This window comes from Cupressus sempervirens, chromosome 5 (assembly GCF_028749045.1).
Source record: "Cupressus sempervirens isolate cs-2001-9-10 chromosome 5, ASM2874904v1, whole genome shotgun sequence".
In the NCBI taxonomy this organism is placed as follows: domain Eukaryota; kingdom Viridiplantae; phylum Streptophyta; class Pinopsida; order Cupressales; family Cupressaceae; genus Cupressus; species Cupressus sempervirens.
Window position 1 is genome coordinate 809,934,592 of NC_143122.1, and position 24,218 is coordinate 809,958,809.

Here is a 24,218-nt window from a genome sequence, read left to right on the forward strand (position 1 = left end):
TTAGTTTAGAAGAAAAATACCTATCAAATCTAACAAAACTAGCATTATCAGCATCCCATGTCATATAAACACTCCATAATTGGATTGGTAGTGCTTCTCTATCGTGCTCTCTATTCAAATTCATCTCCTTGCCAAAATATGTCACCCCCTTAAACAAAAAAATGTGCATCAATAAAGAGTAATGACCAAAAGTTTTCTCTACTTTCCCTTTAGCAATTCCAACCAAGCCAACATGGATTTTTTTAGCTAAATAAGTGGCAAAATCAAAAACAAAATTTACCCCAAAAGAAGAAATCTAAATCATCATATACATGAAACTGATAGGCATGGCATTTTTCTCATCTTCATCAAAAACTTGGCATAAGGTCATGTATACCTCTACAGCCCAGGAAGTAAAAAGATCTTTCTTGAAAGGTTCCCTAGAGGCAGTTGTAATCACTGGTATAGTTCTAATGGTGCCAATATGTGACTTCAGTGCACCTCCCCTAATTACTTCTTTCTTTTCCATATACTCCTTTTCTAATTCTTGTAGATTGATTGGCACATGATAATCAGTTATGGGCTTTAGGTGAAAAAATTCTCTAATTTCATCAAGACTAATTATAACCAGGGGCACACCATCAGTCCTTCTTACTACTCTAATGGCCTAGTCATAATTTCTAGTAATAGGCTCAAGCAAATCATAATCCATGAACACACTAGGAACTACTAACTTTCCCAAATCAATATTCCAAACATTTGAATGTGGGGAGAACAAATTCCTTTTTAAGAACCATTTTTTGAATAAAACAAGGCCAATCTAAGTAGTTATTGCATCCCTAACCCAATTTCCCTTATCATAAAGGCCATCTATAACTTTTAGCCTAGGGTTTAAGGAAGTCAATTTCTTAACCTGAATAGTCTTAGTGGTGGATTCAAGAAGCAATTCTAACAAATCATCATGAATGTTCCTAGCTTGATAGTCCCTTTGTCCTGAGAAAACTTTCTTTGGAGGCATTTTGAATATAATTTGTAGGAATTAAAATTCTACAAAGATTATTTTTTCACCAAAACTTACTTAATCTTCTACATGTTTGCTCTATGACTCTGCAATATTTCACAAAAAATTGAGAAACTATTGCACCTTTGACTCAAGCTTCAACACAAAATTCTTTGTGATTTCCTTTTCTTAGAAAGCTCAAAGTCTTGTTTGTGTAAGGTGGAAATGGTAAGATCCTTTGTGATGTACTCTATTTCTACTTGCACGTGAAGTTTCATATCTCATAAATAAATTGTAAGGGAAAACAAGGTGGCACTACCTTCCTTTTTTAAATTTGCATCGTCGATCTCAAAAAATCCTATGATCCAAGAATTAAAACAAGGCTAGCTCATCTTATTCTCAATACACTAGTAGTCAAACCAATGAAATGCTTCCACCTATACCTCTTCTTCACTATTGGTGCTTCAAACTTGACCCACTTTTCCTTGAGGACATGTGTCATAGTGTCACTATCTTGCTATGCATAAAGAGTGAGAAAAACCTTGATGCAGAGGTTGAAGGAACTACCCACAAACTTGCAAATACAAACACAATATGGACCCAAACCCTTATGTTTCAATGGTGTTCCCAAAAGCACACAATGCCACCAAAGACTCCAAACTTGGATTTACCTTCACCAAGTGTTTCCTCCACCTCTACATACCTTAAAAAACTTGAACCAACATGTTTCTAAGGTTTCCAAACCCAAAAATCTTCAGTAGATACAAAAAAGACCAGTTTTGCCCTTTACTAGGCTATTCTCTTCTTTGGATCAGCAAACCCTATTTTCTTGATTTTTCTCTGAAACTTTCCAAAACACCAAGAAAATAAATAATATTTCCAAATACCCTTTTCATATTTTTATAACATATCAAAAAATCAGATATCACTCCTTTGGAATGATTGTACGGAACAGGGTAGTTTGTCTCAGAATTGAGCCTAATTAGGCCACTTTTACAAAGCAAGTACCCTTCAAACTTGCAATCTGACTTAATCCTTTTGAATAGTCTCTATTAATGATCTAAATCAAAGGAATTTCAATATTATAAGTCTTGGTCACACTCCTAAACACCCAATCCTCAAAACCCTCCTTAAAATGGCTTTAAAACTAGGGCCTGCTTGTTCAAACCCCAAAACTCAATTCCAGAACTTCTCCTTCAGCATTCACCATGAATTTACCTTGTCTTCAAACATTATCAAATAAAAAATATACCTTGTTAAGCCATATGTACGGCTGCATAACACCTAGCACTCATTTGGGTACCCAAATTAATCCTTCCAGCACTCAACTTTGCATTTCTTTCACAGTAACCTGCAAATCTTCACTTTTCTTGCATTTTCATGATTAGTTAGACATGTTAGGGCATTTAGGGTCCATCCCATGGGTTAGATGTACAAAAACTAGGATGGTACCCTCATTTCCTATTGAAAAATCAAAGCAAAACTCACAGTTTCAGCGTGACAGCAGCAATAATAACTGTAATTTGATAAGAAACGTCTCAAGATGGATGCAAAACCTCTTAATAACACCTTGCCAAAGTAAATAACAGATTTCTATATTCAAAGAACCTCTAAATTGCAAGAAAACTTCAAATTTTCAGTTATTCACAAGGCTGTCCGTACAAATTCTATGTGTTTTCCATACAAAAACTGTCTCTCTCCTTCCATATGGCTGAGACATCTTAAATAAACCTTAGAATACCTGCCCAACTAACCAAGTTGGTTGGAAATGCTTATTTAATCAAACAAATAGCAAGTTACTATTTTCCCTCCAAAACTAAATTCAAATTTTAAACTTTTCTTTCTATGCATATTTCAGCATTCTAACCTATGCAACTGATTTAAGAATGATCCAATGACCTTATTAAATGCAAAAAAACATGAAACTACTTCATATTCTACCCTTCATGGCTCATATGCCATTTTTACATCATGTTGCCCGTAGGGCTTTATTAGGACCTTTGACCTTCAATGCACTTTGTTCGTTACAATATGCCATTATTGGTCTTAGAATGTTCCAATTGATCTTCAAAGAGGTCCTTGATCCATTGTCTTCATCTGGTACCAAGGTGTTCTTCATTGTCTTGATAGGTGCTTCTGCACCATACACCCCACCTTCAAAGTAACTCTTGTCCCAAGAGTTCAATGGAATAGTCTTCTTGCCTCCCATCCTTCTAGATGGTTGTTTGCAACTCTTCACCTGCAATTTATCACCTTGATCATGTGTATTACCTGCATGAAAATGATTAGAAACAAAAAAATCTTGAATATTTGTTACCATCCATGGTAAACTTATTGTTTACTGCCTGTGAACAGTCACTTGTTATCAAAGACTTCATGTGCTGCTATTTGAGTTTATGTAGACCGTGTCCCTCATCCTTCATGGTTTGACTCATTGCTTTGTGTATTTTTGTCACCAAAGGACACCATACTATTCCTATCATCACTCCTCTTGCTGTCATAACTTTATTTGCTGTCTCATTTGCTGTTGCTGCCCCATGTACTGTCACTGTCTGATTACAAGCAGCAATATGAGTATTGTCTTGAATATCCTTTTTCTTTACCACCAATAGAGAAGGCTTATGTGGAGGTTCTACCATATCATGGTCTCTATGCCTCTGTTCCTGCAAATCAACAAATTCTTTCTTGCCAAAACAAATAACTCTTTCCTTATCATGACTAAGTAAAGGAGTTAACTTATACTTCACACCATCCTTATGCACTATATAAACATTTGATGCTCCAAAATGAATGGTATTCCTTGAGGCTTGCCAAGGCCTTCCAAGGATGACATGACAGCATGTCATTGGCATGATATCACATAAGACTTGGTCTTTATACTCTCCTATGGAAAAATCAACCATGGCTTGTTCCCTAACATTAATGTTTTGTTCATTCATCACTAACCCAAGATGCTCTATATGGCCTATCAATAGGATACCTCTTCAATCCTAGTTTGAGTACCATTTCATAAGACACTAGGTTATCAAAAGAACCAGAGTCAATGACCATTTTTCAAACCTTACCATGGCTAAGGCAATTTGTTTTGAAAATAGATGGCCTTCTATCCTTTTGCTGCTGCACGGGTTGTCCTCTTCTCACCATTAGGGATTCTCTTGTCTCAGGATCTACATTACCATACTTCTTTTCTTCCTCTTCTCCTTGGGTCAAGGTGACTCTCTTCTCCTACTTCCTAAAATCCACACCTTTCTTAGGGCACTTGTAGAACTGATGCCCCACTCCTCCACATGTGAAACATTTGCCTGTGAAAACACTTGATCCTCTTCCACCTCCAAATCTTCCTCCTCTGAAACTTCCTCTTGTCTCAGATGTAATCTCTTTTCCTTTATCTTTGTCTTGATTATTTGAAGTGTCAAATTGACTTCTTACACCTCTTCCTCTCATGGTTCCACCTCCTCTCTGATTTCCTTGCCTTTCATTCTTTCTTTTCAGTTTCTCTTCTGCTCTAATTGCAAGTTGAAAACACTCTCCAAGGGTTCTTGGCACATTCAGCCCTATTTCATCTTGTATGTTGTACTTGAGTCCATTGATATATCTTGCCACCTTCTCATCTTCATCTTCCACTCCTCCCCTAATGCTCAAGGTATGAAACTGTTCAGTATATGTCATCACATCCATGTCTCTCTGTTTTAAGTTATTCCTTCTTATCTTGATTTGAATGGCCAAATCTGATGGTAAGAACTGACTTCTCACCATGGTCTTCATTCTATCCCAATCTGAGATCTTATTCAATCCTCTTTCCTCTCTTTCCTTCTGAACACTAGTCCACCATGTAAGTGATGTCCCTCTCAATCTTGCCTTTGCTATTTTCACCTTCTTATCTACCTCTATGTCTTCAAGATCAAAGTAGTTTTCAAGGGCTTCTATCCACCCTAGTACTTCTTCGATGTCCATTTTACCTTGGTAGATTGGTAAATCAATGTGGTTCTTTCCACCATTACCTTGTACTGCTTTAATGATTCTCACAAATCTCCTCTCTTCCAGATCATTTGCTGCCTCATGTTCTTGTCTTGTATTACCAACTTCTTCTTCTTCATGGTTCTCTTCATGATTTCCTTCTCTAACCTCTTCTCTTCTAGGTTCTTGCCTTTCCTTTTCCAAGGCTTCTATCCTTCCAATAAATTGTAGTCTCTCCCTTCTCATTTGTCTTTCTTCCCTCTCTTTAGATGCTTCTAGTTCTCTCCTTTCTCTCTTCTCTCTTGCCAATTCTTCTCTCAACTCTTCAAGTTCTCTAGCCATTTGATTTTTAGGAGGCATTTTCACAACCTAGTTTTCTCCTCCGTACTATAGAATCTTCAAACTAACACTCTTTCCCTCACCAAGAATCTCAGGACACCTCTAATGTACCTTTCAACTTTGGGATGCTCAAGGAGGAAATGGGCACTCCAAGGGTTCTACAAAGGGACCAGTACCTTAGTGATGACAAAAGACTCCAAGATGATGGAATATACAACTTCTCAACTCCCCCAAAGACCTTGCTTATGCAAAAAATTATTCAACTAGTGGGCCCACTAGTAATTATTCAAAAAATATATTCAAAAAATTATTTTGATACAACTAGTGGGCCCACTAGTAATTTTCCCTTCTTGCCATGTTGCTACGCTTAAACTTTGAGTACTTTTCCCTAGTGAGCATGCGACATCCATAGATCTTATTTGATCAAATGGTGAGAAACTTGTATTTCAATCATAGAAAATATGGTGGGTCCCCTAATTGCCAAGTCGTGTAAGATAAACAAAGTGCAACTTGTTATAATGACTTGGCGACAATTGTTGATCATCCTCTGATTGAATGATCCTTATTGATTACATTTCATCTGATCTAGCAGTGGGTTCACACTCATGATGACATAAGGAACTCTCTTCCATCTAGTAGATATATTACTTTTTAATTCTTTTTTATGACAATTCTGTCCTAGATCTTTCCATGTTTCATAATTTTTAGGCGAGTCACTATCTCACTACTGATGAAAATGAAAAATTTCCCAATCATGAAATAGCAACTTCTGGAAAATTCAATAATTTTGGTACACATGCTTTTAGCTAGATGCCACCATGGCACACAACTATGTGACTTAGTGCTGAAAAAGCTTTTTATTGGGACCCGCTCTATGGAGCTATAACTGTAGCATTATTTTTTGATGAATTACTATGTCGTTACCAATGAAGACCAAAGATTTCCTAGTCGTGACATAGTGAATTTTGGTAAATTAGAAAAATATGGAGACAAGAAAAACCTTGAACATGGTTAACAATAATCAGTAACTGACATAGGCATAAAAGCACCTTTTTCTAGAAAATCTTTCTCGAGATTGTCAAAATCACTGCCCTTTACACAAGATCTATGCCCTTTGTATTTTTTAGCTAATCACTATCTCACTACCAATGAAAATGAAATATTTCCTAGTCATGACATAGCGACCTTTAGCAATAAATATAATTTGATTACTGACAAAGGATGAGACATCAAACATGATCATACTAGATAGTATAGCTATTAGAACAATGAACATGCACATTATAATATTACATGGGAACTTAGCAATCACCATATTTTAAAAAAAAAAATTGCCACTTTTTTCACTTTCTAGTGAGTCACTATCTCATTACTAGCATTTCACATAAGTTCTCTGATTGTGACATAGCGAATCGTCAAAAATTATGAGTTTCAATGACACCACTTGTAGCTCACTCCACGTGTGTCTTTTGACAATGACAGCTCTGTTATTAAAAATGAATTATTTCCAAGATAATGTATCTTTTCTAATGCCAGTTTTTACTTTATGATGTTGCACCTTGAACTCCTAGCAATTGCTATGTCATGGTGGTAAACAACCTCACACTTTTTTATAACGATAACATGACAACCATGGATCTAATCAAGATCCAATGATGGGAAAGACTCTTCAAAAAGGTACTCAGTGATGACCTCAAAATAAGTGGGAAGAGAATATTTGGACCTTTTAAAAGATTTTGCACCAGGATAAATTTAAAAGAACAAGACCTAGTGCTTAACACATGTTTTTTAAAGGGGATCAAAATACAAGACCAAAACCAAAAACCCTAGGCCTTAACAAATGGACTTACATCTTATTTTTATACCATGATTTTAGGAAAAATTATTATGCAAAAATTAGACCAACAGTGGCTCTATTTGTGGATGATAGACTACTTGAGTCTATGCAAGAATTCAGAATCTATGGTAGAGTAGACCACATACTTGATACAACTTATGACAACTTCTTCAAAGAGTAGAGAACAAAACAACATAAAATAGGAAAGTACACAACATAGAGATATTTATAGGGACTTTACAAAATATACAAGATGTACAAGGACATAGAAAACCCTAAAACTACTAATCATTGAAAATAGATACTTTTAGAAGAGAACCTTCAACAATTGTCCATGAACTAGAAATTCAAGAATATCTCCAGTTAAATCTCTCAGGAAATATGAATCTTCTCCATTTGTATCAGAAATGTTATATGGACCAAGCTAGATTGGGTCAAATTTACCATGCTTTCCTTTATCTTCCATTCTAGCATTCCACATTAATACCATGTCACATATTTCAAACTTCCTCTTAGTAGTTCTTTTGTCATATAAATGCTTCATCTATGACTATAATTTGCCATTTTGAATAGAAGACTCTTTCCTTGTTTCTTCTAATTGCAAGATATCATCCATCTTGAGTTGCATTTCATCAATGATATCATCTTCATAAAGTTGAATAAATTGGTGCATCTGTTTTAGGTTATTCTAGGGAAGTCTAGCCTATATAACATAAACCAAATCAAATGGGGCACATCTAATGGCTTTCTTCATAGTAACCCTATTAGCCAACAAAGCTAATGGAAATTTTGAATCCCATGCTTACTTGTTTTCCCTTAGAATTCTTTTGATAATCTTTAGTATACTTTTATTACTTGATTCTGCCTAACCATTCCCCTAAGGATGATAAGGTGAAGATGTATATCCTATAATGTCATACTTGTTACAAAAATCTTCATATTATTTAGATCTGAAACTCATAGCATTATTAGTCATTTTTTTGTGGACATCCAAATCTAGTCACAATATTATTCAAAATGAAATTAATAATTAATTTACTTTTTGCTTTCTTAGTAGGGATTGCCTCAACCCACTTAGTGAAATAATCAGTAGCTACCAAGATCCAAGAATGTCCACCACTAGATTTGTTTGTAATCTCACCTATAAAATCAATTCCCCATTGTTGAAATGGTGCATGTACTTCAATTAGTCTAAATAGTAAATTCCTAGAAAATTTTAACTTACCACCAAATCTTTGATGAATATCACATATTTTTACAAATTCATGAGCATCTCTAAAAAGTGTTGGCCACCAAAAACTAGCCCTTAGAAATTTATGGGCAGTACTCTTTGCCATATAATGATCACCACATACACCTTCATGCATTTTTTAAGGACCCTTTTAGACTCAATTTCATCTATACATTTCAAAAGGACCCCCTCAACATTTCTCCACCATAATTGGCATTGAACTATATCATATCTTATAACCTACAACTTAAGGGATCTTTTCTAGTTTTTTGTTAACCCTAATGAAGATTTCATGTTTTGCAAATAATAGATCACATCCTTATACCTGTTAGAGGTGTCCATATCACAAAGATTTTCTCTACAACTATCATCTAGTTGATTGATTTGGTTTGCCTCTAAATTTGCTTCTATCATTAATTTGGCCAAACCTTGATTCCTGACCAGCTTAGTGATTTGAATATCAATATTAAATTCTTGTATTCTATTGATCCATCTACATCTTCTACCAGATACCTCCTATTGCAAAAAAATGTCTTTTACAATAGCAATAGGAACAAATGCAATAATAGTGGCTCCCATTAAGTAACATCTAAAGGCCTTCACTCCTTTCACCAGTGTAGATGACTGCTTCTTAGTTATATCATATTTGAGCTCTACTACTCGCAAGGACTTGCTAAAAAAAGAAATGGGTTGTTCATAACCTTCTTCATTTTTTTGTAACAGCACTACAACAATAGTGTGAAATCAAGAAAAGGAAAATGTATGCATTGGCTTATCATAATTTGGTGCTATGAGAATAGGAGCATCCTTAATAGCTTTTTTAATCTTTTGGAAGGCAATGCTAGGTTCTCCATCCCACTTTATCTTAGATCCTTTCTTCAGCATCCTTGATATAGGTCTACTAATTTCTACAAAATTAGTCACAAATCTCCTATGAAAATTAATCTATCCAAAAAATGACTGAATTCCCTTAACACTCTTAGGTTTTTGAATCTTGTCTATTGCTTCTACCCTTTCAATGTCAATCCTCGCTCCATATTTACCAACTAGATGCCCTAACAACTTGCCTTCAGTGACACCAAAATGATACTTTTTGGGATTCAAAGAAATACCATACTTGAGGGCTCTAATAAATAGCTTCTCTAGATGCATGCAATGATCAATCTCATCTTTAAAGCAGTTAGATCATCCTGATACATAGCTAAAAACTTATCAATAATATCAACAAATGCCACATCCATTGCAAGTTGAAAAGTAGCCCCAGCATTAGTAAGCCCAAAAGGCATTCTAATATATACATATGTACCCTATGGAGTAGTGAAATCAATCTTGAATTGTTCTGATTCCTTGACAACCACTTGATTGTAACCTGAGAATCCATCCATCATAAACATGAGTTCTGATCTAGTGACCTTTTGCAACATCACCTCCATGTTTGGTAAACCATAATTATCTTTTAATGAAGATATATTGAGATTCTTGAAATCAACACACAACCTTATATCTCCATTTTTCTTCCTTACTAGCACTAAATTGGATACCCAAGAAGAATGTCTAATAGGCTTTATGATCCCAACATCCCTTAATTTGATCAATTCTTCTTGCATTTTGGGAGCCAAGGTTGGATTTATTGGCCTCTATTTTTGTCTAAAAGGCTTAGCATCTGGCTTCAAAGGAATTTCATGCTGAAAAAGATCCTCTCTATAAGCCTTTAGGTCATCATATGACCATGCAAACACATGCCTATACTTCCTTAAAAAATCTATTAAACCTTGCCTTATTTTAGGGGATAACTTCTTACCAATATATACCTTCTTTGGTGTCTCTACAATTCTCAAATTTACCTCCTCCAGGTCCATGGCATTATATTCACTAGTATCCATTTGTGACCTATCCTAGTTGTCAAAAATAATTTCTAAGACAACTAGACCATTTAGGATCTTACTAGTCTTTAGTTGCACAACTTCCTATCCAAAAATAGTATCTTTTCCATTTATATTTTCCACATAAGCTGCACAATTAATTTCTTATCCTGACAACATATTTTCACAATTTAGAAATCTCATATTGTCCTTATCATCTTTAAATACTTCCAATTCTAGACATTATTAGGGACAGAAGGCCTAGTTTAAATCTCAACTAGGATATACTACTATATTTTCTAGCAAATCTACCATCTTATTATTAGTTCTATCCTTCCAAACTATCCCAAATGCATCAAAATATTCCATCATGTCCCATACTACATTTCTATACTATTTTAACCTTTTATTCTTTGACACATAAGCATTTCTTACCTGGGATACAACTAATTTAGAATCTCCTATAACATGTAAACATTTTATCCCATGCTTATGAGCTAATCTAAGTCCTAACAGAAAAGCTTCATACTCTGTTGTGTTTTTAGTATAGTGGAAACTCAATGTAAAAAGAAAATTTATATGTTGCCCTAGCAAGAGAAATCAACAAAATACCTGCCCCTACTCCATCTTGGCAATAAGCACCATCAAAGAACATGGCCCACAAATCACCTTTGTCTATCTTTGTATCAGCTACTATTTCCATCTGAGATTTATGCTTGCCTTTCTTCAAAGTTACAACCTCAGCTCTAAATGCATTGACATCTATATCCACAAAGTTTTTCATATCATCCTTAATCTCTTCTTCTATCATGTATATGCTCTTTAGCTTTCTATTTATCTTTACCAAGTTCCCATCAATGTTAAAAGTAGCAAATGATAGATCACATTGAAAACTTCCTCCCATGGTAGCACTATATTTTCTAGATAATAACATACCATATTGAGGTGGGATATCAACAACCAATACACTCATAGTAAGTCCTTTTTTAGGACAAGCTATCAATATATAGGGTAGGGCATTAATAGTACCTATGACTATCACTTCTCTTTTATCCATGGCACAACATCTTCCCCAAGTAGTATTGACTTTCAAGCCTAATTCCTTCATTATTTCAAAAGGTATAATAGTATTGGAAGCACTAGAATAAATCATACAATTCTTTAATGTTTTACCATTTACTAGGATACTCAAGAAGAATGGCTAAACACTTCCTAAACATTCATTGACAAAGCTATCCAAAAACATTTGAGGAATTTGAGACACAACTACTTCATTTTCCTTTTCTTTCACCTTTTCTTTGTCCCCTTCTTTGGGATCATGGTTCTCATTACAATCTTGACTTACTTTTACATCAATATTTCCCAACCATGCTATGGCTTTATTTTAGTGTTTAGGGATTCTTAGCAATTTAGACAAAGTAACCTTAATAGTAATCTAAGATAAAATAGCAAGAATATCTATAGAAGAATCAGAAGGGTTAGCACTATTCATATTCCTTTTCTCATCATGTTTATCCAAAATGTTCAGAGCATTTTGATGACTCTTGTCTTGTTTAGTGATAATATTTGATACCTCCTCATCCATTGTCTTGGGGACATTATTTGAAAACTCCAAATCCTTAGGATTACCCCCCTTCTTTGGTTCCCACTTTTTATTTGTAAATTTAACCTTCACAGTAGGGGCTTCTTTAGGCTTCACAACTTCACCCTTCTTATGATCAGTTCCTTTTATGAAGATACTAGCTACCTTGTCCCTCTCATCTCTCTGAGCCATGCTTCTAGTTTGAACCTGGACTACCATACTAGTAGTAGTTTGATCAATTTCTTCCCTAGAAGGTTTTCTTAGGGTTACTTCTTCTTTTTAACCTACCATGTTACACACATTGTCTTCAACATCACTTTCATCATAAAATACTTGCTATTGTATGGCATTCTAAAATTGTCTTTGGTCATGTATATCTCTATCATAATCTTTACAGTCAAAATAATGTGATTCAAACATATTACATCCTACATCATCATTATTTTCTTCATGCTCATGACACTTTTCCACTACAGTTTGATTTCCTAGGAATGACAATGCTACTGCACAAGATTTGGGAGAATGGGGTAACTAACATGCAAAACACCATGTGGGCTCAGTAGTAAACTCAAGATCATCTACCAAATTTATAGAGTTTTTTGATAGAGGATTAGGGGTTACCTCATTGTTGTTATTCTTAAGGGGAGGAACATTAGGCTAACCATCTTTTCAAGTAGTGTTGTAGGGGAAATTTTGCAACCTATTCTATCTATTGAAGTTAGATTGATAAGGGATCCTATTGTTAGTGGGATTCCTATCTTTCATTACCTAAGGAAGACTTAAATTCTTTATAGCATTGAGAACTTGACTTATCTCACTAGACTCTTATTTCTTCCCACCTACAATTTCATGATCTTCCTTCCTATTTCCCTTGCTACCAAACAATCTAGGGTCATCCCTTTTACTTTGTAATCTCCCTAAAATTCTAAAATTTCTCTCAATGTTAATACCAATCCTGAAAGCTTCTCTTAAAGTCCTAGGTTCCTTGTCCCTAAGTTGATATGCTATTTTACCATCAAAAGCATTCAAATAGGTGATCAAGCATACCTTTTCATCAACTCACATGACTTGCATTAGCTTGCACATCCTTTTTTGGAATCTATTATTGAACTCAGTGACAGACTCATTGGGTAATCTCTTGGTGTTATTGAATTCACTCAAAATGTAACTCTGATTTAGCTTGTCACCATATTGCTCCTTGAAACAATATTCAATGTCTTTCCAATCCATAATGGAAAATTCAGGAAGTCTCTTGAACCATTCTCTATCATCTTTAGTTAGTGACTAAACAAACAACTTCATCATAACATCTTTAGCTTCAACCTCATAATCACTCATCATATCCAAAAAACATCTTAAGTGATCCTCATAGGTAATAGCATTGTTCCTAGAAAATTTAGGCAACCTTTTTCTCATTTCTTATGGGATGGGGTTAGGAAAACCAAGGATTCCATCAAAACATATCTATTTATAACCCTTTAATTGGATAGGTCTTCTTTGTAAATCAATCTTAGGATGGTAGGGAACATTTCTCTTAACATTATCAATGGTATTACTAGTACTAGCATCACCAATAGGCTTATTTAGATCCATTTTCTATGAAAAGAAGATAAGAAAGAAATAGGTACCTAAGTGGCATTTTGATCTGCATTATCAAATCCACCATCTATATTACCCTTAGTCATAGCTACAAATTGCTTCTTAGCAATTTCTAAGAATTTGATCTTATTGTTCATCTCAGCTATAGCAACCTCACTTTCTGCAATCTCCAATTTCTTAGCTAAAGCATCCCTTTCTTTTCTTCTCTTTTCCAACTCAATATTAGAAGGTGACATAAAATCATAGATATGGAAAATCTTTACTAGTTCATTGATCCTAATACCAACTTCCTTTTTTTTTCCCTTATCTTGAACATCAATAGCATGTTCTACATCCCTTTTAGCCTCTATGGTTTTATAAATCTCGATCTATAGTATCATAGGACCCTCTTGGCTTGTATCTTGGTTCTTTATCAACTTTTGCTCTTGTAATTTGAGTTGTTCAACTTGACCCACAATTTCAAGCTACCAAGCACTAGTTGTTATCTCATTCTTCTTCTTCAAAGTAGCAATTTTCCTAAGTAATTCCTACTTTTCTTCATAATATTTCATGCTCTTCTCTTCCCTTTCCTTTTGAAACCTCCTATCAATAGCTTCTTTCTTAGCAAGCTAAACTCTCAAGATTTTTTTCTCATCAGAGTTAGGGATAGTAAACTTAGAACTAGATGTCTTCTCATCGCTAAAACTTTCAAGTTCTAAGTGTTTAGGTCTTACCTTTTTAGGAGAGTAATCTAACATGAAATGATTTTTACTATGTTAGAAAAGATTATTATTATTAATATCACCCAAACTAAGTGCATGTGGTTGTACAACCTTTTCCTAACATATCATTTTAGGAGTATTATAAAAAAGATCATCAGACAATCCTGGGTGAGATCTAGGACTCTTGGAGAAAGGTTCCTTTTCCATAGCAGAATGGTAGATATTATCTTTCCTTGCCATCTACTATTGGGAATAATTTTATTTCTACATCGAATCTCCCTTTATAGCCCAATTCTATCTTCTCCTAGGAGAGAGATCAGTTTGTAATTTGACTCTTGAGTTTTGCTTTACATTTTCCTATGCATTCTTCTTATTTGTCATTATTTGAGACAACAAACTTCCAAGTATTGACACTAGTTAAACCTTTTTTGAGTTGCCACCCACCCTATTAGAATGGGAGCAATTACTAAACAAATGACAAATATTTTACTGAAGGTTTTAGACAAAATACATAAACCCAAATCCATGAGAAACTTCTATGTGAAATGCCTACCTTAGACTCTACCCATGGGAGACACAGATCTTAAACGAAAAACTAGTTTATGACAATACTAAGTGTATTCCACAGTAGATTCACCATTTTGTTGGTGTTTGAAACTACTAAATAGAAAAATGTTCAATATCAAAGTGGTGTTACTCATATAATCTAAGGATCAGCTATTTCCCATTATTAATTACATATGCAAATCAATTGGGCCCAACTTCAACAAAACCAAAGATGGTTTTCTACTCTTTAGGTTCTGCTAAACCAAGGTGGGTATACCTAGGGGATGATTCACCAGGAAATTACTATATGAAACTTAATTTAGTTTCATTATGATTCTCATCTTCTATACCTATTACATATGCAATTTATCCATTTATTGATATTCTTTGGGTCATACACATGCCTCTTAAGAATATTTGGTCATAGTTCTCCTTGAGTTTACAATTATTCCTAGAAATTGTAGCTACCTAAGACTCAAAAATATAATGTAAATGAGTTTTGACCAGCATCATAACCTTGACAAAATGAAATGAAAATAATTTTGAATTTGAAATTGATTTTTCATGTAGAAGCAAAATCTAATATCAATTACTTCTAATTTGTATGACCAGTGCCTTATCCATGGGGCAAAGAGTCAACAATTGGTCGGAGATCTTGTTTTAGATAACTTGTAAATGAAACTATCCACTATAATCACTAATTTCCATTCTTATGAAATATCATTTTCATAAACTTCTGAATTCTATTAATTTATTGAAGCATTTACATAATCCCTTGAATTATAAGCAACTATAAACCAATATACAACCCATCCAGATAGCATTCAACCAATTGAACTTTATTCAAATGATTTCAAAATTAACAAATTCAAGAAATGGAGAAAGAAAAAAGTGACATAGATCTAGTGTAAATACCCTTTTGCATTATCCTTTTATATGACTAATACAATGACCAATAGAAACCCATTGAGAAACCTAGAATATCTTGCTAATTCTATCATTTCTTTTACTATTAGAAAGATACATAATTGGGAACAAACTCAGAACAACAACTACATATATTGGTTTGACTATATTTTCTTAAGAAATTGAAAAATATAAAAGTTTTAGACCATTACATTGCCTTGAAAACTCATTTATATAGGCATGAGTTGCAACAAGCAAAGGGCAAATGTGATTGACAGGTGTCCTTCCAAACAACAAACAAATATAGTCAACAGAAAACAAAACAAAGTATAATAGAATGCTAAACACATCAAGATATTCTTTGGTAGACCCCATTTCTGTTACATTGTTGCAAGCTACCAACTCTTTGATTTTCCACCACTATTCTGAATCTTTGGAATATGCAACTACTATGCTAGCTAATGATGAATTATGTTGTGGTGCTTGCAAATCAATTTTTACCCTTGGATTTTCACTATTTTCATCTTGGATAGACAACATTACTTTTACCCTTGGTTTTTCTTCTATCATGTCCACATCTTGGATTTCTATACTTGTAGCTGGAGCTAACTGGTGACCTCCAACTTCTCCATCTTTTAGATCTAGTGTTGTTGTGTCAATAATCTGCACCTAATCATCCTATACCTCATCCTCATCTATTTCAACTTCTTCAACTTTCTCATCAGTAGCAATATCTACCATCCATGTGTCAAATAATGCAACATCTAGCCAATTGAATTGCAAAATATCACTTTGCCTTTTAAGCACATACTAAACATCATTATCAATAGTAACAAAATCCTACTTAAAAGAATCAAAGAATAACTAAACCTTTACCAACTCTTTAGTTGAAGTGGCCCACCAAGCATGCCCTTTTTCATTTATGATTTTATTCATCCTTGAATAGAATAAATCATCTAACTATTTGGTCCATTCATCTTTACTTTCCAATTTATTCTTTCTATCTATAGCATGAGGAAATAAATCAAATTGTTGGCTCTTGTACTTACTGAAGTAATCAACTATTATTCTTTGCAAATGGACCCTCTTATCATCAAAATCTAGCAGATCAGTGACAATATCATAGGTCCTTTCAATTTGATCATGGGATGACCTAATGATAGAGTAGCACAAGAATGTCACTTCCTTCCTTCTCCTTTTCTTCCCCCACTTATTCATAATGTGCTTTAAAGCCTCATCATTTTCTTTCAATTCATCCCAAATATTTACCACCCTTGGTAATTGGTCATAAAATAATGGCCACTCAATTTTTTCTTCCAAGTACATGAGAGATTTTCTTATTTTTTCTTCATATTGTACCTTTAATTCTACATGCAATTCCCACAACTTACTTTTTTCTTCTTCAAAATCCTCAGCTATATAGTATTCTAGCCTTTGGGGTGTGTCTGGTATGTCTCTAAGGGGAGTGAATTTGAAAGGTTCCACTGGAGAATGAGGGTATGTTATTCTAGGTCTGGAAGACCTTCCTAGTACCTTAGTTTCTAATTCAATCCTCTTCCAGACCTATTTATTATAGGCTTCCAAAATTGCCTCATACTTACTTTGCAATTCAAACATTTCTTTCTCCTCCCTCTCAGCAGTGGCCAAAACAAAATGAGATGTCCCCAAATTCATGTGTGCTACCTATACATGGGAGGTATTAGCTACTCTTCTTACGATAATGTTTCCCATCAATCTAGACTCATCTAGTTGTGATGATGTAGTTGTTGATCCTCTTCTCAATGACCAATTGACCAATGTAGCCTGATCCTCACAAAATGTAGTGCCTTGGAAGTCTTTCTTACTTTGATCTTGCAAATTCAGCTTATTTGAAATAGAATTAAAAACTAAGGCATTAGCAATGTCCCAATTAGGTAATAACAAAATGTTTGATGCCTTCGCCATTTTCCTTCCCACCTTAGGGCTTATACTCAAATTCTTTCATCATTTCTTCTTTTATTTGGTTTTGGAGGGAAGCTTCATCCATTTTGGGATGCTCTATTTTCAATTTTTTGCATCTCTCCTCAAAATTGCTCATATTTTCCCTCTATGCAAATTGGTGGAAAGCCCTAGATTTAACAAAACTGTCATCAAACAAAAATTGATGACTTGACTGTTCTAATATAGGGTCCAATTCCCTACCTCTATAATCAACTACTATTAAATCTAAACTTGGTATAGGAGGCTCTTGAGAGTTTCCCTCATCTAATTCTACTTGAGTAATGAATATGCCTCCTTGTGACCCTATCTACTCAATTTGTTCTCCAGTAATCCACTTTTCTTCAATCCTCAAAGGGGATTGAGTAGGTGAATACTCTACAACATGAGGTCTTTGTTCCTTTATTATATTTTGCCTCTTGGGAGAAGGCTCATCAGGTTTTTCTTCTAGGACTACACTGGTAGATCACATCATCTGCTTGCCCTTTCTACTCTAAATTATAGTATAGCCTAGCCTCTTTTGAACAACTAGATGACCATATCCTACATTAGGAGTGAAAGCTAATTTTCTCATAACCTCTCTAGCCCTATCAAGGTAAGAATCAATAAAAAATTGTTTCTTTTCATTCATTCCTTCCATTATATCGAGTAAATCATTCATGAGTTTATTGATCTTATCTACCTCTATAATAGCATTATCTAGAGGATTGTAATCTTTATCAAAATAGTGAATGAATTCTAAAACTGTGGAGTAAACTCTCTATTTCTCCTTTTTGGTCTCTTGTTCTTGTAATGAGAACTCATTCCTTATAATATCCTGTAGATAGTAAGAATCATGTTTTATTTTTCCCAATTTAATCCTAAGCCTGAAGGTTAAATTGTGAAACCCCTCAATATCACTAAAGCAAGGATGGAAAATACCCATTTTATATTGATCCAAAATTTTATACAAAAAGATCCAACCCCCTTTGGTAATTACAAACTAGTGTGCCATAGTACAAGTAGGGAAAATTGACCCCAGTGACCTTTTCAATAGGTAAGTCTCCTCCATGCCTCCTAATTGCCATAGAACCTTAGCCATTCATACCTTTAAGGCACTTGATAAGGCAACACTTGAGGACTACCTTTGAAACCATACATTTTGAACGCAGTAGAAATAGAGTAAGGAATGATATCTCCCCAATTGTGTGAAACTTTCAAATCATGGGGGTTATCCATAGACCTAATGAGATTCATTATTGCCTTAGGGATTCTAGGATTATCACTTAATATGAGTCATCTCAGTTTAGAAGCAAAATACCTATCAAATCTAACAAAACTAGCATTATCAGCATCCTAGGTTATATCATTACTCCATAATTAGACTGGTAGTGCTTCTCCATCCTGCTATCTATTCAAATTCATCTCTATACCAAAATATGTCACTGCCTTAAACAAAAACATGTACATCAATAAAGAGTGATGACCAAAAGTTTTCTCTACTTTCCCTTTAGCAATTCCAACCAAGCCAACATGGATTTGTTTAGCTAAATAAGTGGTAAAATCAAAAACAACATCTACCCCAAAAGAAGTAATTTGAATCTTCATATACATGAAACTGATAGGCATGGCATTTTTCTCATCTTCAACAAAAACTCTGCATAAGGTCTTATATACCTCTACAGCTTGGGATGTAAAAAGATCTTTCTTGAAAGGTTCCCTAGAGGCAACTATAATCATTGGCATAGTTCCAATGTTGCCAATATGTGCCTTTAGTGCACCTCCCCTAATTACATCTTTCTTTTCCATATACTCCTTTTCTAATTCTTGTAGATTGATTTCCACATGATAATCAATTAGGGGCTCTAGGAAAAAAACTTCTCTAATTTCATAAGGACTAATTGTAACCAGGGGCACACCATCAATCCTTCTTACTACTCTAATGTCCTAGTCATAATTACTAGCAATAGCTTCAAGAAAATCATAATCCATGAGCACACTAGGAACTACTAACTTTCCCAAATCAAAATTTCAAACATTTGAATGTGGGGAGAACAAATTCCTTTCTAAGAATCATTTTTTGAATAACACAAGGCTAGTCTAAGAAGTTATTGCATTCCTAACCAAATTTCCCTTATCATAAAGGCCATCTACAATTTTTAGCCTAGGTTTTAAGGAAGTCAATTTGTTAACCTAAATAGTCTTAGTGGTGGATTCAGGAAGCAATTCTAACAAATCATCATGAACGTTCCTAGCTTAATAGTCCCTTTATCTTGAGAAAACCTTCTTTGGAGGCATTTTGAATATAATTCACAGGAATTAAAATTCTATAGAGATTGTTTTATCATAGAAGCTTACTTGATCTTCTACTTGTTTTCTCGGTGACTCTACAATATTTCACAAAAAATTGAGAAACTAATGCACCTTTGACTCAAGCTTCAACACAAAATTCTCTGTGATTTCCTTTTCTCAGAAAAATCAAAGTCTTTTTCATGTAAGGTGGAAATGGTGAGATCCTCTATATATACCCTATTTCTACTTGCACATGAAGCCTTCATATCTCATAAATGAATTGTAAGGGAAGACAAGGTGGCACTACCTTCCTTTTTTAAATTTGTGCCATTGATCTTAGAAAGTCATATAATCTAGGAATTAAAACAAGGTTGACTCATCTTCTTCTCAACATGTTGGTAGTCAAACCAATGAAATACTTCCACCTATACCTCTCCTTCACTCTTGGCACTTGAAACTGGACCCACTTTTCCTTGAGGACATGTGTTGCAGTGTCACTATCTCACTATGTATAAAGAGTGAGCAAAACCTCTATGTGAGATAGCAAAAACCATCAACCTCACTTTGATCAAATGGATGAGATTCAAAACATTATTTTGATACAACTGGTGGGCCCACTATTAATTTTCCCTTCTTTCCATGTCACTACCCTTAAAGATGGAGCACTTTTCCATTGTGGGCATGTGACATCCATAGATCTTATTCCATCAAATGGTGAGGAACTTGTATTTCAATCATAGAAAATATGGTGGGTCCCCCAGTCACCAAGTCATGTAAGATAAACAGAGTGCAACTTGTTATAACAACTTGGTGACAATTTTTTATCATCCTTTAATCGAATGATCCTTATTGATTACCTTTCATCTAATTTGGTAGTTGGTCCACACTCATGATGAAATAAGGAACTCTCTTCCATATGGCAGATATATTACTTTTTAATTCTTCATTGTGATAGTTGTATCCTAGATCTCACCATGTTTCATAATTTTTAGGTGAGTCGCTATCTTGCTACCAACAAAAATGAAAAAATTTCTTGATCATAACATAGTGACTTCTGGCAGATTCAATAATTTCAGTACACATGCTTTTAGCTAGATGCCACCATGGCACATGACTATGTGACTCATTACTGACAAAGCTTTTTATTGGGACCCACTCTATGGAGCTATGATCGTAGTTTTATTTTTTGATAAATTACTATGTCATTACTAGTGAAGACCAAAGATTTCTCAGTTGTGACATAGTGACTTCTGGTAAATCAAAAAAATTCAGAGTTCGAAAAAACCTTGAACATGGTTAACAATAATTAATAATTGACATAGGCATTAAAGCACCTTTTTCTAGAAAATCTTTCTCGAGATTATCAGAATCACCACCCTTTACACAAGATCGCTACCCTTTGTATTTTTTGGCCAATCGCTATCTCGTTGCCAGTGAAAATGAAAGATTTCTTGGTTGCAACATAGCGACCTCCAGTGATAAATGTAATACGATGACCAAGAAAGGATGACACGTTAAACATGATCATACCAGATGGTACAGTTATCAGAATAATGAACATGCACATTATAATATTACATGGGAACTCAGCAATCACCATCTTCTTTTAAAAATTTGCCACTTTTTTCACTTTTTGGTGAGTCGCTATCTCATTACCGGAATTTCACATAAGTTCTCAAGTCACAACATAGCGAATCACTGGAAATTCTAGGTTTTGGTGACACCACTTGTAGCTCACTCCATGTGTGTCTTCTAACAATGATAGCTCTATCATTAAGAATGAATTAGTCCCAAGATAATATACCTTTTTTTATGCCATTTTTTACTTTATAGTGTCACACCTTGAATTCTTAGTAGTCACTATGTCATAGTGGTAAACAACCTCGCACTTTTTTTATAATGAAAATGTGATAGTCATGTATCTAATCAAGATCCAATGATGGGAAAGACTCTTCAAAAAGGTACTCAGCGATGACCTTAAAATAAGCGGGAAGAGAATATTTGGACCTTTTAAAAGATTTCATGCCAGGATAAATTTAAAAGAACAAGACCTAGGGCTTAACATAGATTTTTTAAAGGGGATCAAAATACAAGACCAAAACCAGAAACCCTAGGCCTTAATAAATAGACTTTCATCTAATTTTTATACCATGATTTTAGGAAAAATTATTATGCAAAAATCAGATCAACAGTAGGAACTAATAACTAGGAAGCATATAAGACTACACCAATTGTTAGAAATAAAAATCCTTTCATTTAGACCTCAACACATGCTCTTTATTTCTGAGACAATAAATTGTAGATGGGCATGTTTCTACATGGTATTGTATGATGAAACTCTAGAAGAAATGCAATAAAATCCCCAATATTAATGTTGTAAAATACATTTCCTAAAAAAAACTATAAAATCATATTAGCCATGATATCTTACAATCCAATGCATAGAGTGATGCAACAAAATAAACTACACCATAATATCATACGAGAGACTATTTTACATTGTCCCAAATTCTATGTAGTTTCACAAATTTTTGAATGTAAACGCAAAATGAGGCTAAATAGTAGTTTCATCCTCTCAAAGAGCACCAAAAATGTGTGTGAAATGTGGAAAGTACCTAATTTTTCAAACTCTTCAATAAATCATTACTTCTATGGCTGAGTGGCATAAAGAATGAATCAAAGTAAATAACTAGAACCCATGAGAAACTAACTTATTGCTTCTTAGTTAAGGAAAATGTCGTTTTATTGATTTTACTTTTAGATTAGCATACAAGATCAATGACTAGACCACATTAAAATGTAGGATGATTCAATGAAGTAGGATGCAATGTTTTTTTTTTTCCTGCTCAGGCTGTAAAATGCATTTTAACCTAAACAAAATGAAGGTTCTAAGATGATAAGGAAACTAGCTTAAGCTATGAAATGAAAGATACAATGCAAGTTGTAACACCCCACCATGGAACACAAAATAAATTTACATATTATGTCACTAAGTTTGTGAAACTTTTTTCTTTTTGAAAGAATAAAATAACATGAGATAACATAGCACAAGCAATAACTCACATACATACAAAGTAGTGCATTAAAGTTACATGTCTTAAGGGTTCCATGGCATTGAATCAAGTGTAACATAATTTTTGTTAAGATTAAATCCGATACATTACAAAATTCACATCATAGAATAACCATAAGTATGAATCAAATGAAATAATATAAAAGTACATAAGATGCCACATGGCATAACCAAAATGCATAATCATCCTCTATACAAGTCATAGGGTATGAAATGCTAAAATAATATACATCATGATAAGGTACAACATATCATAAGATCTCCAATAATCAAGTATAGTACATTGGAGTATGACCAAAAAATATAATCACAAGATAAGAAGAATAGAACAACTACACAAGTACATCCAACAATGACATCCAGCTATAAGATCTCAATGGTATAAGAAACACTACCACCCAGCCTCATGGAACCTAAATATCCCACTCTTTTTGTGCTAAGGAGATAATCTCAATTCCCATATGGATAAGAATCCAAGAGTCATAACCAAAATCTAGGTCAAGAAAATCATGATAGAAATCTATCTCAAAGATACCAAGACATACATAGCATCTAATCCTAGAGGCAAAAAAGCCATGTAGGATACCTACTATGTAAGTGGGCAAGTTTCATGGCATGAGAAAACTCTAAGGTTACCTTGGCAACCTCTCTCGACTACAACCCCCTAGTGACTCTATGCGCCACTAGTATTCTTTCCTATAGACAAGGTATACTAACAAGGCAAGGTCACAACCAAGAATCTTCTCTACTCCTATCCTAACCTATACTGGCACTTGAGGCATGGGTGAGTTAATCCAATAACTCTTCTTTATTCATTTTTAACTCATTTAATGAAATATTATCACTTATTTATACAACCTACAATGGGTTTCCTAGGTAGCCTCTGTAGGGCATTGACCTCCATTGCAAGCCACTTCCCAACATAAATAAAGATAACCCACCCTAGCTCATAGCAGAAATTATCATAAAGTCATAATAACCATATCAGTCCTATACAAGCAACTAGAAATCACAATATATACATTGATCAATACCTCAAAAGTCAAATCACATTAATCACAACATTCCCATAACATCATAAAACAAGATCTTGCAAGCCTCTTGTAAGCATCCTAATTGATTAACATACTAAGTTTAACCCAAACCTCAACATGAAATAAATCACACAACTCATCAAGCAATTTAAAACAAGTGTAGTTACTTTTGGTTTGTAAACATGATATCATAAAGATTGATTCACAATATGGGTTCAAGTTTTCATTTTCAAAATGTCACCTTTGCTAAGGTTTTCTGAGTACACAAGCATTTCAAGTGACCCAACAATCCATTTAAATCACCTTATGACATCATAACATGTT